The sequence below is a fragment of the Lucilia cuprina genome, chromosome 5 (assembly GCF_022045245.1).
Source record: "Lucilia cuprina isolate Lc7/37 chromosome 5, ASM2204524v1, whole genome shotgun sequence".
Taxonomy (NCBI): Eukaryota; Metazoa; Arthropoda; class Insecta; order Diptera; family Calliphoridae; genus Lucilia; species Lucilia cuprina.
In genome coordinates, this window is record NC_060953.1 from 5,185,068 (window position 1) to 5,201,102 (window position 16,035).

Here is a 16,035-nt window from a genome sequence, read left to right on the forward strand (position 1 = left end):
ATTAGGTTTCTTCTTGTGTTAAGCAGTTTCCCTTGTTTCTATAACTTTTTTAAAAAATTTTTTGTTAATTTTCAATTGTTTACATGAGTATTTCTGTATGTATATCTCTTAGTTTTGCTAAAGAATTATTTTTTTAAAGAAACATACATACATATCAAGAAAAACGAATCTGCGTAAAAATCGAATTTAATAATAAATATAACCTTTTATAGCAAAATTTAAAAAAAAAACGTCTATATTTTTTCAAGATAAAGACAATGGTGAGTGTTTGTAAGGGAAAAAAAACACAAAAACAACAAGAACAAAAATCATTCATATTTACCCAGCAGTTCGACAAAGAGTCAAAATGCATACGAAAAAGACAAACGCAGTCATCTCTTTAGTCACTAAAGTTTAGAGTTCTTTTTTATAAGAGAGAGAGAGAGAGAGAGAGAGAGAAGACATTTAAAAAACAATCTTAAACTGTTTGCTGTCTCTTTGTAATCTTCCATTAAAAGGGCTAACCACCTGGTTGGCTCTATTTCGTCAAGGATGTAGTCTTTGCAGTCTTTGGCAGTCATTACTTTAGTCACTAAAGAGAGAGAGATATTGGACATTTAAAAACACACTTAAGCTTTTAACTGTCTCTGTGTAATCTATGAGGTGGCGATTGTGAACGAGGGTGAAGACAGTCATTATTTTAGCCTTTTTGTGAGAGAGAGAGAGAAGGAGAGATTAGACATTTGAATGACAAACTTAAGCTTTTAACTGTCTCTTTGTAATCTATGAGGTGGCGATTGTGAACGAGGGTTTAGACAGTCACTATTTTAGCCAGAAGTTTGTTATTCTTTCTGTAAGAGAGGGAGAGAGATAGAAAGTGAGATTAGACAATGAATGTTGAAGTGCTTTACATGAGTACCTGGCATGAAGCCCTAACCCACGGTGGTCTTTTTCATCCACTGGCTAGACTTGAACAAAGGTCTACCATCGCCCCTGAATCCTTCAATGAACAACTCAAGTGGCAATTTTTGTAAATGAATTGGGCCGGTCCATATACAAGCACTTTGCTGAAGTACTCAAGCTATCTAATCTCTGACCATTGCTGGCCCGTTGCTTAACTTTCGAGATGTAAAACATCAATTCCGTTTACCTTAAATCAGTCCTTTAATCACAACTTACTCTTCTCGCAAATTTGGGATTAAACCACAGCCACTACGTCCAGCCAGGACATAGTCCTGCAGGCAACTGGTCACCCGTAGTACCTGATTATGCGGTGCTCTAGTTTGACCTCGTTCTATGTAACACCAAGGTGAAGGCTTCTCCAAGGTAACATGACCCCGGGGAGAGTGAGATTGGATTGAAAACAAACTTAAGCTTTTTACTGTCTCTTTGTAATCTATAAGGTGGCCAGAATAGCTGGTAAACTGGACGCCCTATGTAGTATGTTAAATATATTGTTTGGTAATGTCCAACTGACCTCGTTCAATCTATGCAAGGAGTAAGCCAGGCAGTAGACTGTACCAATTTATAGTCGCGGCCAGACTGAGCTATTGGAAAACACCTCTATACCCTTGGATTACAATAACATTAGGGTGGAGGCTTCACCAAGGCAACATGCCCCCGGGGGGAGTGAGATTGAACACTTGAAAAACAAACATAAGCTTTTTACTGTCTCTTTGTAATCTATAAGGTGGCGATTGATTTCCTTGCAGGTCAAGATCGGAATAGATAGTCACCCTATTGTGTAAGTTTAATAGGTTGTTTGGTAATGTCCAACTAAACTGCTGGGTAAGGCAAACACTCAAACACGAGTAAAACTTAACAACTACAATCAACAACAACGAAAGATGCACTTGCAAACAATAACAACAACAACATGAAATGAGTAATCAACCACACACGATGAGTAAAGTGCAATAACAGCAACAACAACAACAACAACATAAAAACAGTTTCTTTATGACTCTATAGCACAGTGTTGCCAAAAAGATGAAACTTGTATGATACAAAATAAAGGAGAAGTTATATGTAGGTGTTAACTTTGAAGAAACAAATTAGGGTATCTCGAGTTAAAACGTTTTTGCAATTTTAATACATATTTTTTTTATTTTGTTTTAATTTTAAAACTTTGCTCTAAATATTTTTGTATTTGCATGGAATTTCCCTTAAACTTTGAAATTTTTATACTTTTTTTGTTATAAATTTTGTAAATTTCATCAAGTGTTGATGACATTTGCAAATTCTTGTCACATAACGAGACATTTGTTGTCGACATTTTTTTCTCTTTGTATTTATCAATATTTGCTGGTTTAGCATTTTAAATTGGTACAAAATAATACAAAATACTTTTTATTTTTGTTTTTTGAACTAAAATGTTAATTTTGCAAAATCATAAATTTTGTGTTTTTGTTACTTTTTTTCTGTTGTTGTTTTAAAAGTGTTTAAGAAGTTATTTAAAATTCTAAAAAGGTATTTTATTTGCATTGCTATAAACTGCTGATAAGTACGTTTTAAATGATTATCAATAAAATTGACACAAATTCTTTTGCAAGTAAAGTGTAATCATCGATTTTTTTTCTTTGCGGTTGAAAGAAATTTGCTTTTTTGTTAAATATTTTAAGAAAATAAAATTAAAAAAGAAAGTTATTTTTTTCAGATCAACTTAACATGTTAAGAATAAAAACATTTAAAGAAATTTCTTTATCAGAAAAAAAAACAAAAACAAAAAGTTTAAAAGTAAAAGTTAAATAAACCTTAAGATAACTGTCAAAATAATCAACTTTAACTAAATGAATCGGTTACTTTTTTAAAATAAACCTTCAAAAATTAAAATACAATAAAAAACTTTATTTAATCATAAATTTTAAGCTTTTTAACAAAAAATTTAAACGAATAATTTAAAAAACCGGTTACTTTTTTTCCCAAGAACCGGTTACTTTTTTTTGAAAAAAACATGGTTACTTTTACAAATAAACCTTCAAACATGAAAATACAATCAAAAAACTTCATTTAATCATAATTTTTAAGCTTTTTGGAAAAAATTAAAAGGAATAATTGAAAAACCGGGTGATTTTTCCAAAAACCGGTTAATTTTTTAAAAAACCTGAACACTTTTACAAAAATAACTACTTAATTAAGTAAATCTTTAGTTTAAAGTTAAAAAAAACAAAGAAAAATCTAAATATTTCGCTAAATTTTTTTTCAATTATTCGGTTACTTTTCTTGAGTAACCAAAGAATTTCTATAAAAAAAAAGAAAATATATCTTTAGTATAATCTTAATAATATAATTTTACAAAATTTCAGGAAAAATTGAAAAAAAAAATTCTTTAATACATAACCGGTTACTTTTTCAAAAACCGGTTATTTTTAGAAAAAAAAAAAACTCGAAATTATAGAAACTGCAAAGCTACCGAATCAAAAAAAAAAAAATTAAAACAAAATATTTAATTAAGTAACATTTTAGTTTCAAGTTAAAAAACCAAAGAAAACTCTTAACATTTTGCTAAATTTTTTTTCCGATTAATCGGTTACTTTTCTTAAGTAACCATAAAACTGTTATTAAAAATTAAAAAAATAAACGTTCTCGATTATCTCAGTAATTTAATTTTACAAAGTTTAAGAAAAAAAAGTAAAAATTTCTTTTATACCTAACCGGTTACTTTTTCAAAAACCGGTTATTTTTAGAAAAAAAACCTAGAAATTATAGAAATTTCAAAGCTAATGAAAAAACAAAATCTATAAAATGCACAACTTCGTTAAACAATAATTTTAAACATATTTAGCAAAAAAGATTAAACGATTAATAAAAAACCGATTATTTTTTTCAAAGAACCGGTTATATTTTTTAAAGAATCGGTTAATTTAAAATAACTGTTTACTTTTAAAAAAATAACTTTTTCAATAAGTAAAATTTTAGTTTTAAGTAAAAATCTCAAAAAAATCTAAACATTTCGCTGAATTTTTTCCGATTAATCGGTTACTTTTCTTAAGTAACCATAAAATTTTACTAAAACACTGTTTATTTATCTTTCTCATCTATCTTAATAGTAAGATTTAAAAGAAATTTAAGAAGAAAAGTAAAAATTTCTTTTATGAATAACCGGTTACTTTTTCAAAAACCGATTAGGATTCTTTTGACTTTTGGAAAATTGTTTGAATTTGTTAACAAAAATCGTGAAAAAGTTTAAGTATTGTTTAATATCTATGATATTTGTTATTTTGAGATAAATATTAAATGGTTACTTATGAAAAATAATCGGTTACTTAAAAAAGTTAACGGTTACTTTTGATGATTATTAAATTATTTTGCATTAAATTTGTTTATAAATGGAAAATTTGTTGGCTAGTGTTTGTTTTAGTTTATATCACTTAAAAATTAAATGGTTACTTGGGAAAAGTAATCAATTACTTGAAAAAAGTAATCGGTTACTTTTTGAATTTTTTTAATTTTTTTAGGAAAAATCATAAAAAATGTGTTTATTAGTGATTGTATCATGAATTTAAGTATTTTTGTGATGAAAACTAAATGGTTACTTGCGAAAAGTAACCGGTTACTTTTTGAAAATTTGGCTTTTTTTAAATTTTAAAATAAAATTTAAAAAAAAAACCTTAACAATTAGTTAATTTATCACAATGTTTGTTAGTTTGAGGCAAAAAATTAAACGGTTACTTTTTTTTTGAAAAGTAACCACTTTTTCGCATTTTTCTTTCCATTTAAACATTGTTAAGTAATTAGACAGCATTGTTCCCTTTATTTCAGTAATACATAAGGTAAACGATTGCATTTTTATCTGTAGTAGGAAAAAAACCGAAACCCTCGCCACTTGTTACTCAACCACTTGTAGCTTTTTTTTTGTTTTAAAGTACTTGTTATGCAGTTTTCTTCTTCATTTTTATGAACAATTTTAACATTTATTCCTCAATATTTTATAAAATTCCAAAAAAAAAAATGATTGTTACTTTTTTTTGGATTTTTTTGTTTATTCGAAAAAAACTATAACTGCTTAAAATGTAAATTTGTTTTAGTATTTGTTTTGGGGTTTTTTTTTCCTGTGCCATCAACATAGTTGGCTGTCGATACGCCTCAGTAAATACAATGTTGCACAGCAGACCACTTAAAGTGGTAGTAGAAAAACAAAAAATATAAAGAAAATAGTTTTTGTTAAAAAAGAAGAACAGAAAGCAAAAATGGACAGACAGACGGACGGATGGATGGACGGACGGACGGACGGATAGACAGACAGACAGACTGGCTTAAATAACTCTATATATGTATAAATTTGACCGCTGCTGTTATATATGTATATAGTAAAGCTACTGTTTACTAAACCATAACCGAAATTGAAAAAAATTCATCTTCTTCCTTAAGTCTTGTCTATGGCCACAATAAGAAGAAAAAAATTTCAACTACTCGTTACCAAAACCTAAAATAGTCTAAAAAAAATTCCATAAAAAAACCCCATACGTATGGATGTCTGACGAAAAAGAAAAAAACTCTTGTGCTTAAAGTGTTAATAGTGAAATTGTTATTTCAGAAAAGAATGTAATTTTTATTATTTCTTTTTTTTCATATTATTGTGGTTGTTTTAGTTTTATTACTCGATCTTCTACTTATTGTTTGCTTTTAAAGAGAGAGAGAAAAAAAACGACAACAAAATCCATCATCACAACTTAGTGCAATTCAACGTTGTCGTAAGACAACACATACAACATCTATATACTTTTGTATCTTAAAGATTGAAATGCATTGTAAATATACTCTTGTTAAAACAAAAACTCAACTTTTTTTTTGCTAAAGTCTGAGAATTCTGAATGAAAATTGTTTTTTGCAAAAGTCTAAAAAAAACAACAACATTTTGTTGCTTTTTAGTCACACTCAACATTCCTGAGAATCTGAAAAACTCCACACAACTAAATCAAATCAAAAACAAAAAAAAAAAACTAAAGAGAAAAACAAAATTCCATAAAAGGCTTTATATTTTAAAATAAACAACAGTTTGCATATGGTTAAACAAAAACAACAAGAACAACAACATATTAATTCCTTTGTGTTGTTCTCAACTCCTGGAAAAATTATATAAAAAAAAATTCTATAAAAATTTTACAAAAATTGCTAAAAAAACTAAAAAAATTAAAGAATTTTTATAGAAAAACTAAAATTTTTTCAACTAATCACATTTTTAAACCATTTTCCATCATGAAGTAAATGGTTACTTTTTAAAAGTAATCGGTTACTTTTTAAAAGTAATCGGTTACTTTTTAAAAGTAATCGATTAGTTAGTTAGGTCTCTATCGGGCCTGTTGTGCGCTCCTTAACCATTGCCTCAGTTGGGAATCGAAACCACCACCTCCAATCTACCAGACTAGAACACTAAACACTAACCTACCGGAGGCCACAGAGTAATCGATTACTTTTTTTAAAGTAATCGTTTAATTTAAACTCTAAAATGTTTACAAATTGTTAATTATAACTTTTTACAATATAAAAAACTTATTTCCTTTAAGTTTTAACCAAAAAACCAAATGGTTACTTAAGAAATTTCTAAAAGTAACCGTTTGATTTTATATTAAGAAAATTGCTGTAAAACTTAAACATTTTTTAATTTAAACAAATCTTCTATAAATATTGTTAAAATCAAAGTGAATTCTTAGGTTTGAATAAAAAAAACCAAGTGGTTACTTAAGAAATTTCTAAAAGTAACCGTTTGATTTTATTAAAAAAATATATTAAGAAAGTTGCTGTAAAACTTAAACATTTCCTATTTATTTTTTAATTTAAATAAATCTTCTATAAATATTGTCAAAATCGAAGTGTTTACTCTAAAAAACGCAACCGGTTACTTTAAAATAGAACAAACGATTACTTTTAAAAAAATGTATCAATTTAGCAAAAAATTTTAGCAAAGTTAACAAAAATGTTATAATACTCAATGATTTCTTTATAATATTATAATTCACACAATTTTGACAAAAATTCTAAAGTTACTGTTCAAACTAAAGTGATTACTTTCAAAAAAGTAATCGATTACTTTTAAAAAATTTACAAATTTTTATGCAAAAATGTCATTAAACTTAATAATTTTCTTATAATATTAAAACTCACACAATTTTAGTTATATATTCTAAAGTTACTTTTCAAACTAAAGCGATTACTTTCCAAAAAAAAAAGAAAACCGATTACTTTTAAAAAATTTCATAATTTAACCAGCGAAAATGTGGTAAAACTTAAAAATTTGATAATAACTATGTAATTCACACAATTTTAATCCAAAATTCTAAAGTTTCTCTTCAAATTAAAGCGATTACTTTGCAAAAAAAGTAAACGATTACTTTTATAAAATTTCATATTTTTACCGGCAAAAATGTCATAAAACTCAATAATTTTCTTATAATATTATAAGTCACCTAATTTTAGTCATAATTTCTCATGTTACTTTTCAAATTAAAGCGATTACTTTCCAAAAAGTAACCGATTACTTTTGAAATATTGAACAATTTGTAAGCAAACATGTCAAAAAACTTAATAACTTTCTAATAATTTTGTAATTCACACAATTTTAGTTATAAATTCTAAAGTTACTCTTCAAATGAAGGCGATTACTTAAAAAAATAACCGATTACTTATAAAAATGATTACTTTTGTTAAAAAACTTCATTAAATTATTTCAAAATGAATTTTATTAAATGTTAAGCAATTTTTAAAAAGGTTTCAATAACATTTTTTAAGAAAAATGTTTTTTACTAAAACTTAAAAAAAAGTTTTATAAAACTTCAAACTTTGTCGAGTAACCATTTGCTGAAACTAAGAAAAAATTTGTGATTTTTGAAGTTGTTATTACTTTAAGATCATTTTAAAGAAGTTTTTATTGCTTATTAAGGTTTAAAGTTTCATTAAAAGCAAATTTTGCCAAAAAGTAACCGGTTACTTTTTCGAGTAACCATATCCAAAAACTTCTTAAAAGTATTTCAAAGTAAATTTTATTTAATGTTAAGCAATTTTTAATAAGTTTTTACTAAAATTTTTTAAGAAAAATGTATTTTTACTAATTTTTTTTAAATTTTATAACATTTTAAACTTTGTCGAGTAACCATTTGCTGGAACTTAGAAAAATTTGTGTTTTTTTAAGTATTCATCACTTTAAAGTAATTTTAAAGCTGTAAATAATGTTTTTTCAGATATAAAGTTTCTTTAAGAGTGATTTTTCACCAAAAGTAACCGGTTACTTTTTCAAGTAACCGTTTGCAAAAAGTGGCTAAACTGCATTATTAACTTAAGGGAAGTCTTGAGAAGTAGTTAACAGTAATTTTTGTTTAAAAAATTGCAAGTTTCAAGCTAAATTTTTAAAAATTGTAAAAAAAACAAAAGAATTTTTTTTAATAAAAAAAAAAAAAATTTTAATCTTTAAAATTTCAAAAAAAAAAATTTAAAACCTTTAATTTATTTGCAAATATTTTTTTGGTTTCAATTATTCTACTTTTTCGCTAAATTTTGATTAACATTTTTAATTTGTTTTATGTTTTTGTTTTACAAAGTTTCTAAAAACTTTTACTTTTGTCTCATAAATCATTTAAAAAAATATTTAACTTTTTTGTTAATTTTTTTTAAAACTCTTTCACTTTTAATTTCTTAATTTGATTGAAAATTTGCATGTTTTTTTATTATCTAAAACTCCCCCTCTTTGTAGTTAAATTTAATTAAAATTTTTTTGTTTTACATTTAATGATGAAATTTTTAAAGAATCTTCTCTTTTTATTTTTAATTAACATAATTTTGTCATAATTTATAAAAAAAAGATTTTATTAGTTTTTTTTACCTTAAAATTTAAATATTTGCAAAAATTAATCCACATCAAGTTGAGAAATAATAAAAAAACGCAGACAGTTTAACAAAGAAGTAGTAAATTTTACAAAAATAAATTTCACTTTTTTTTGGAAATTTTAAACAAAAGAAATTTTGTTTAAATAGTTTTGTTTTTTATTAAAAAAATATTTGCATAATTTTTGTTTGTTTTTTTTTTATTTAAAACCAAAAATTATTAAAGATTTATTTATGAACACTTATAAAAAAAAGAATATTTATCACCACAATTTCATTTTTAAATTATTCTTTTCATGAAATTTTTTTCACGTTTTTTCTTAAATTTATAACTTAATAAAAAAAATTATTTAAGTTTTTTTTATAAAATACTTTTAAAATAAGTTCGTATTTTTTTCTTATTTTCTAAAAGTCTTTTTTATTCATTTAACCGAGCCGCGTTTTCTAACCAACAACCTTTTAAAGCGATCACTAAATTAAGACTGTTTGTTGGTCTGATCAACACAGGCCTTCGAATTGAATTTAACAAGCAGGTTTTTTTGCCAACAATAAAACTACACACTTTTGGAACACCAACAACAACAGAAAAAAAAGAGCCAATTAAATAAAACAAATTCCGCTCTCCAAAAAACAAGAGAGAGGGAGAGAATAAGCGTAAACAAAAAAGAGAGCCTAAGCACCAACACCAATAAGTGATAATGAGTAATCAAATGATAAAAGGAACAAACTGGCAAATGAAACAGCTGTACAACTTCAATTAGATTTTAAGCAATGAATCATGCTATTAATAATCAATATTTAGAAATTTCAAGTTTCAATTTAAAGAAATTTTTTTACTTAAAAAAAATATAAAATATATTTTTTTAAATAAAAAAAATCAATTAAACCTGGTTTAAGCCTCAAATTAATAATTCTCTTTAAATAAAAACGGTATTAGAACAAAGAGAGGACTAGAGAACAATCGCTTAAACTCTTCAACAAGTACACCAAAAAAGTGCAAGTACATATGTAACAGGAATGGAAAATCTAATACTATTTAAGATTATAGTCTCTTGTCTGTAGTCTAGTCTATAGTGTAGTCTATAGTCTAGACTATAGACTAGACTATAGTCTAGTCTATAGTCTAGTCTATAGTCTAGTCTATAGTCTAGTCTATAATCTAGTCTATAGTCTAGTCTATAGTCTAGTCTATAGTCTAGTCTATAGTCTAGTCTATAGTCTAGTCTATAGTCTAGTCTATAGTCTAGTCTATTCTATAGTCTAGTCTATAGTCTAGTCTTATACCTAGTCTATGGTCTAGTCTATAGTCTAGTCTCTTACCTAGTCTATGGTCTAGTCTGGTGTATAGTCTAGTCTGTAAGCTAGTCTATAGTCTTATTATAGTCTAGTCTAAATATAGCCTAGTCTGTTTTGCATTTTATGTAAAACTGTTGAATATTTCAAAAAAAAATTAACCGGTTACTTTTTATTTTAGAAAACCATAAATTATTAAAATTGTTGTTTTTAGTTATTTATATTGATTTTATTTTAATATTTAACATAAAATTTTATGATTATTTTCAATTATTTATAAAGTTTTTTTTTTTTTTCAATATACAAAAAATTTTATTTATGTCAGTAATTTTTTAAAATTTATTGAGTATTGTTATAGATTTTCCAAAATAAACAAACGAAAACCAAAAAATATTTAACTGAAACAAAAAACCACCATTTTGAAATACATAAACTCACAAGTTTAGTAAATAATAGTTTAATGATCTTTTTAGCCATAAAATACCTTTGTAACACTTTTAATAGAAAAAAAAAATTGCAAAAAAATCTACAGATAAATGTGGTTACAATAAGGTTAATATTTATTAAGTTGTCTAACCAAAGAAAAAAATCTTTTAAATATTTTGAAAAATTTTATTTATCTTTATAGAAAAACAGCTGTTTAAATTTTATTGTTTAGAGTTGAGGGAAAAAAGGGTTGGCTTAGGTAGGTTTTAATAATTATGTTTAATTTGCTGTTTATTTTCCATACTTTAGAACCGGTTACTTTATTAAGTAATCGGTTATTTTTTGTTAAAACTCAGCAGAAAGTTAATTTTATCAACTAAATAATAAAAAGACATGAAAATAATTGAAATGGATAGTTTTTGAAGATATCAAAAACGGTTACTCGTTAAAGTAACCGATTACTTTTGGTTAAAAATCTTTAATATTAAGTTTTGAGCACTAAAATATTATATTAATAATTAAAAAAGCAAAAATAGTTGTTTTGTCATACTTTAGAACCGGTTACTCTATAAAGTAATCGGTTATTTTTTGTTAAAACCCAGCAGAAAGTTAATTTTATCAACTAAATAATAAAAAGACATGAAAATTAATTGAAATGGATAGTTTTTGAAGATATCAAAAACGGTTACTCGTTAAAGTAACCGATTACTTTTGGTTAAAAATCTTTAATATTTAGTTTTTAGCACAAAAATATTATATTAATAATTAAAAAAAGCAAAAAAGTTTATTTTTTCATACTTTAAAACCGGTTACTTTATAAAGTAATCGGTTACTTTTTGTTAAAAACCTGCAGAAAGTAAAATTTTTCAATTGAATAATAAAAAGACATGAAAATTAATTGAAATGGATAGTTTTTGAAGATTTCAAAAACGGTTACTCTTTTAAATAACCGATTACTTTTGGTTAAAAATCTTTAATATTTAGTTTTTAGCACAAAAATATTATATTAATAATTAAGAAAAGCAAAAATGGTTATTTTTCCATACTTTAGAACCGGTTACTTTATAAAGTAATCGGTTACTTTTTGTTAAAAATCGACAGAAAGTAAATTTTTTCAATTGAATAATAAAAAGACATGAAAATTAATTGATATAGATAGTTTTTGAAGATATCAAAAACGGTTACTTGTTAAAGTAACCGATTACTTGTGGTTAAAAATCTTGAAAAAAATACTTTTTTTTGCATAAAAATATTATTTAAACACTAAAGTAAGTGAAAAAAAATTACTTTCTAAATATGTTGGAAACGGTTACTTACAAAAGTAATCGGTTACTTTTCGGTTTAATACTTTGTACAGCAAATTTAACTTCATTAACTGTTACATAAACTGGTAAATAGACTGGATACGAGTGTATAGACTTGTCCATGGACAAGTATTTAGTCTAGTCCATAGTCTAAATCCCTAAATTCAAATTAAGGCTTTTCCTGTTTTTAATTTATTGAAATTACAGTTTCTCAAGTTGTCACTGACATTTAGCAAAACTAACTAAACAATAACCTCGTTTAATTTCTAAAACTATTTTAAGATTTTCTTTTAAAAACAAATATCACAACTAAAGTTTTTCTTTAATTTCTGTTATAGAAAATAAACATTTATAACAATTCTTTATAATAAAATTCTAAATGATTTATGAGTTTTCCTCAATAAATCAATCAAAATATAAATATTTAAATTAAGAAATATATTTATATACAAACAAGTAATAATGAAGAAAAGCAACAAGCTTTGTGCAATGGCATTGCCTCAAAGACAACATAACAGAGACACAACCCATGATATTGATAACTTGTCGGTAAACTTCTAATAGAAATAAAAAATCCCAAATACTAGAAAAAAAAAGAATTAATGCATTAATTTAAATAAACAATTATAATTGCTAATAATAATGATTGAACCGAAAAAGTACCCAGATATGTTGTAAAAAAGAAGTGACAAAAAAAATTCATAGAAAATAATCTATAAACAAATTATAAATTAATTAAAATAAGAAAGAAAAAAATCAAGCACCCTGCTGCTAAATTTTACAAAAAAATAACCCCAAGAATTTCTTTAAGAAATATAATTGTTTATTGAATTAAATTATTGATTTGCCATGGTTTCATCTACAGAAGAAAGAGTGAAATTTTTAAGAATTATTTATGGTTAAAAAGTAATTGTTCAGAGAAAGTTGCTAGAGAAAAATAAAGGAAAAAATTAATGGTTTTATTAGGAAATTCTTGAGATTTTATTTAAATTTTAATCAAATAACAATAAATTTAATTGAATTAGAAAAAAACTTTGAAAGTTTCCATTTAATAGTTTTTTTTTTGCTAAAATTAGGTTTTTGCCGTAAAAAATGTCGCTCTGCAACAATGTTGCCAAGCCAAAAATGTTGTGTAGCAATATTACTTTGCTGTTGTTAATGTTATCTATTGCTAAAAACAAGTTTTTACTTGAGTTTTTTAGTTGAAAATTTTTCTTTAAATTAGTAAGAATTTTTTTTCTGCAACATGTTGCTAAGCCAAATATGTTATTTAACAATATGAGTTTGTTGTTATTACTGTTATATATTGATAAAACTAAGTTCTGTTGAAATTTTTCTTAGAATTACAAAGAAAATTTTGTCTGCAACATGTTGCCAAACCGAAAATGTTAAGCTACAATAGTTATTTGCTGTTATTACCGTTTTATATTGTTAAAAATAAGTTTTTATTGCAATTTTCCTTTAAATTGCAAAGAATTTTTTTGTGCAACATGTTGCCAGATATAAAATGTTGCAGAATAATGTTAAATTGTTGTTATTTTGTAATAATATTTTGGTGTAATAGCGAATAAGAAACTTAGTGCTGTTCAGTAATAAAATGTTGCTAAACAAACGCTATTCAGCAACAAAAATAGAAATATTATCAACTGAGAAATAGGAAATAAAAAAGTTTTTGTTTAAATTTTCTTTTAAATAACAAGAAATTGGTTTACTGCCACATGTTGCCAGTTCAGAAATGTTGCTCAACAATGTTTATTTCTTGTTATATTAAACTCATTTAGTGGTAAAATGTGTTGCAGAAGAAAACTATCAGTATTATTTGTTGCTTTAGATGAATTACAAATGTTGCTAAACAAAAGTTGTGTAGCAACAATGTGTAACTAACTAACTAACTAACTAACTTACTAACTAACTAACTAACTAACTAACTAACTAACTAACTAACTAACTAACTAACTAACTAACTAACTAACCAACTAGCCAACTAACTAATTAAGTAACTTGCTAACAAACTAACTAACAAACTAGTAACTAACTACCTAACTAACTAACTAACTAACTAACTAACTAACTAACTAACTAACTAACTAACTAACTAACTAACTAACTAACTAACTAACTAACTAACTAACTAACTAACTAACTAACTAACTAACTAACTAACTAACTAAATAACTAACTAACTAACTAACTAACTAACTAACTAACTAACTAACTAACTAACTAACTAACTAACTAACTAACTAACTAACTAAATAACTAACTAACTAACTAACTAACTAACTAACTAACTAACTAACTAACTAACTAACTAACTAACTAACTAACTAACTAACTAATAACTAACTAACTAACTAACTAACTAACTAACTAACTAACTAACTAACTAACTAACTAACTAACTAACTAACTAACTAACTAACTAACTAACTAACTAACTAACGAACTAACTTACTAACAAACTAGTAACTAACAAACTACTAACTACCTATCTAACTAACTAACTAACTAACGAACTAACTTACTAACAAACTAGTAACAAACTAACTAACAAACTACTAATTACCTATCTAACTAACTAACTAACTAACTAACTAACTAACTAACTAACTAACTAAGTAACTAACTAACTAAGTAACTAACTAACTAAGTAACTAACTAACTAACTAACTAACTAACTAACTAACTAACTAACTAACCAACTATCCAACTACATACTAACCGGTTACTTTTGTGAGTAACCACTTCCAAAATCTTAAAAAATACACTTTTTTGTAAAAATATTGTTTAAGACATTATATAACTTCATATTTAAATTTAAATAAGTTTTCAACAAAAAGTAACCGGTTACTTTAATGAGTATCCACTTTCAAAATCTTTTAAAACACACTTTTTTGTTGATAAATTTTTGCTCAAAAAGTATTACTTAAGTTCTAATGTAAGCTTCAAGAAAGTTTTGAACAAAAAGTAACCGGTTATTTTTACGAGTAACCATTTTAAAATTTTACAAAAATTCACTTTTTTGTCTAATCCTTGCTTTAAAGATATTGTTTAAACGTTAACATTAGTTCTAAGTAAGTTGTTAAGAAAAAGTAACCGGTTACTTTTATAAGTAACCTTTTTTAAACAAAAAATTTACTTTTAGCGGTTTTAATAAAGGAGTTAATACTAAAATTTTTAAGAATATGATTAATGATCTCTAACCTTTAACCTCTTCAACTTTAAAAATGACAAAATCTAAGCTAAAATTTAAATTAACTCTTGACAAAAAAACGAGTGAGCGGTTGACACTTGTTGGTGAAACAACAAAAAATTACTTAATAATAAAAATTTGCTAAAAGAAAAATCATGTGGCCCATCCCTTTAATAGCAACAACAATTGAACTGTTTTAACCAAGTTTTTTTCACTAGAGATTGTTAGAAAAAAACCTCCAAAGGCTGTTTTTTATTGTTTTTTTTTTGCAATTGATTTAAATTATAATAATGTTATAGATTTTTTTCTTTATAAAATAATAATAAAAAAAACTGTTATAAAACTTCTATAAACTTGTTAAGTATTCTTAAGCTGATTTTAAACAATATTTCTTTATTTTTTTTCTATGAGCATTTTTTTTGTAGTTTTTCGTAACTATAGACAAAGGTGTGTCTTCCTTGTAGCCACGACAAAACACCTTCAATTTACTGTTAGTTTTTTTTATAGGACTTTCTAAATTTTTAATATAAAAAGAGAACATTGTTTTAAAACTGTTAAAACATAAATTAACTTGCCACCTTTTTTCTCCCCCCTCCCTCTCTCTTAAAGAACATTAAGAAATATTGTTGTTGGAAAAAAAAAACTAAAAGGGAAACACCTTGTTGAAAGTAATTGACATAAATTAAAATGTTAAGGTTGTTGTGGCTAAAAAAAAAAGAATTAAGTTTTCTTTAATAAAAATTACAAATTTTGAAAAAAAAAACTTTAAATTATTAGCTGCTTGTAAGGAACTGTTAAAATATTTCCTTAAAATCAATTACTTTGGTTATTTTTATTATGGTTTGTATTGGAAAAAAACCTGAAACTATTTATTAAACTAATAATCGCACAAGGAAGAAACTAATACCATAGAAAAAAAATTTTACAAAATTTCAAATCAAATTTTTACTCTATAAAAATTTTGATTTACATTATTACAAATTAATCACTTTAAAAGTAAAAGAGAAATAAGCAAAACAAACA

General features: G+C 24.9%; 1 protein-coding gene across 2 annotated transcripts in view; it reads right to left on the reverse strand.

Moving 5' to 3' along the window:
* Window positions 1–16,035, reverse strand: part of LOC111674537 (pro-interleukin-16-like) — a 123,704-nt gene that overhangs the window by 21,040 nt on the left and 86,629 nt on the right. Inside the window, exon 1 of one of the 2 annotated variants that reach the window (XM_046951076.1) lies at window positions 8,795–8,964. The exons of the other annotated variant lie outside the window; for it this stretch is intronic. The gene's annotated coding sequence lies outside the window, so the exon portion shown is untranslated. Of the gene's footprint in view, window positions 1–8,794; window positions 8,965–16,035 lie in introns of those variants that run through there. 2 annotated transcript variants of the gene reach the window in all.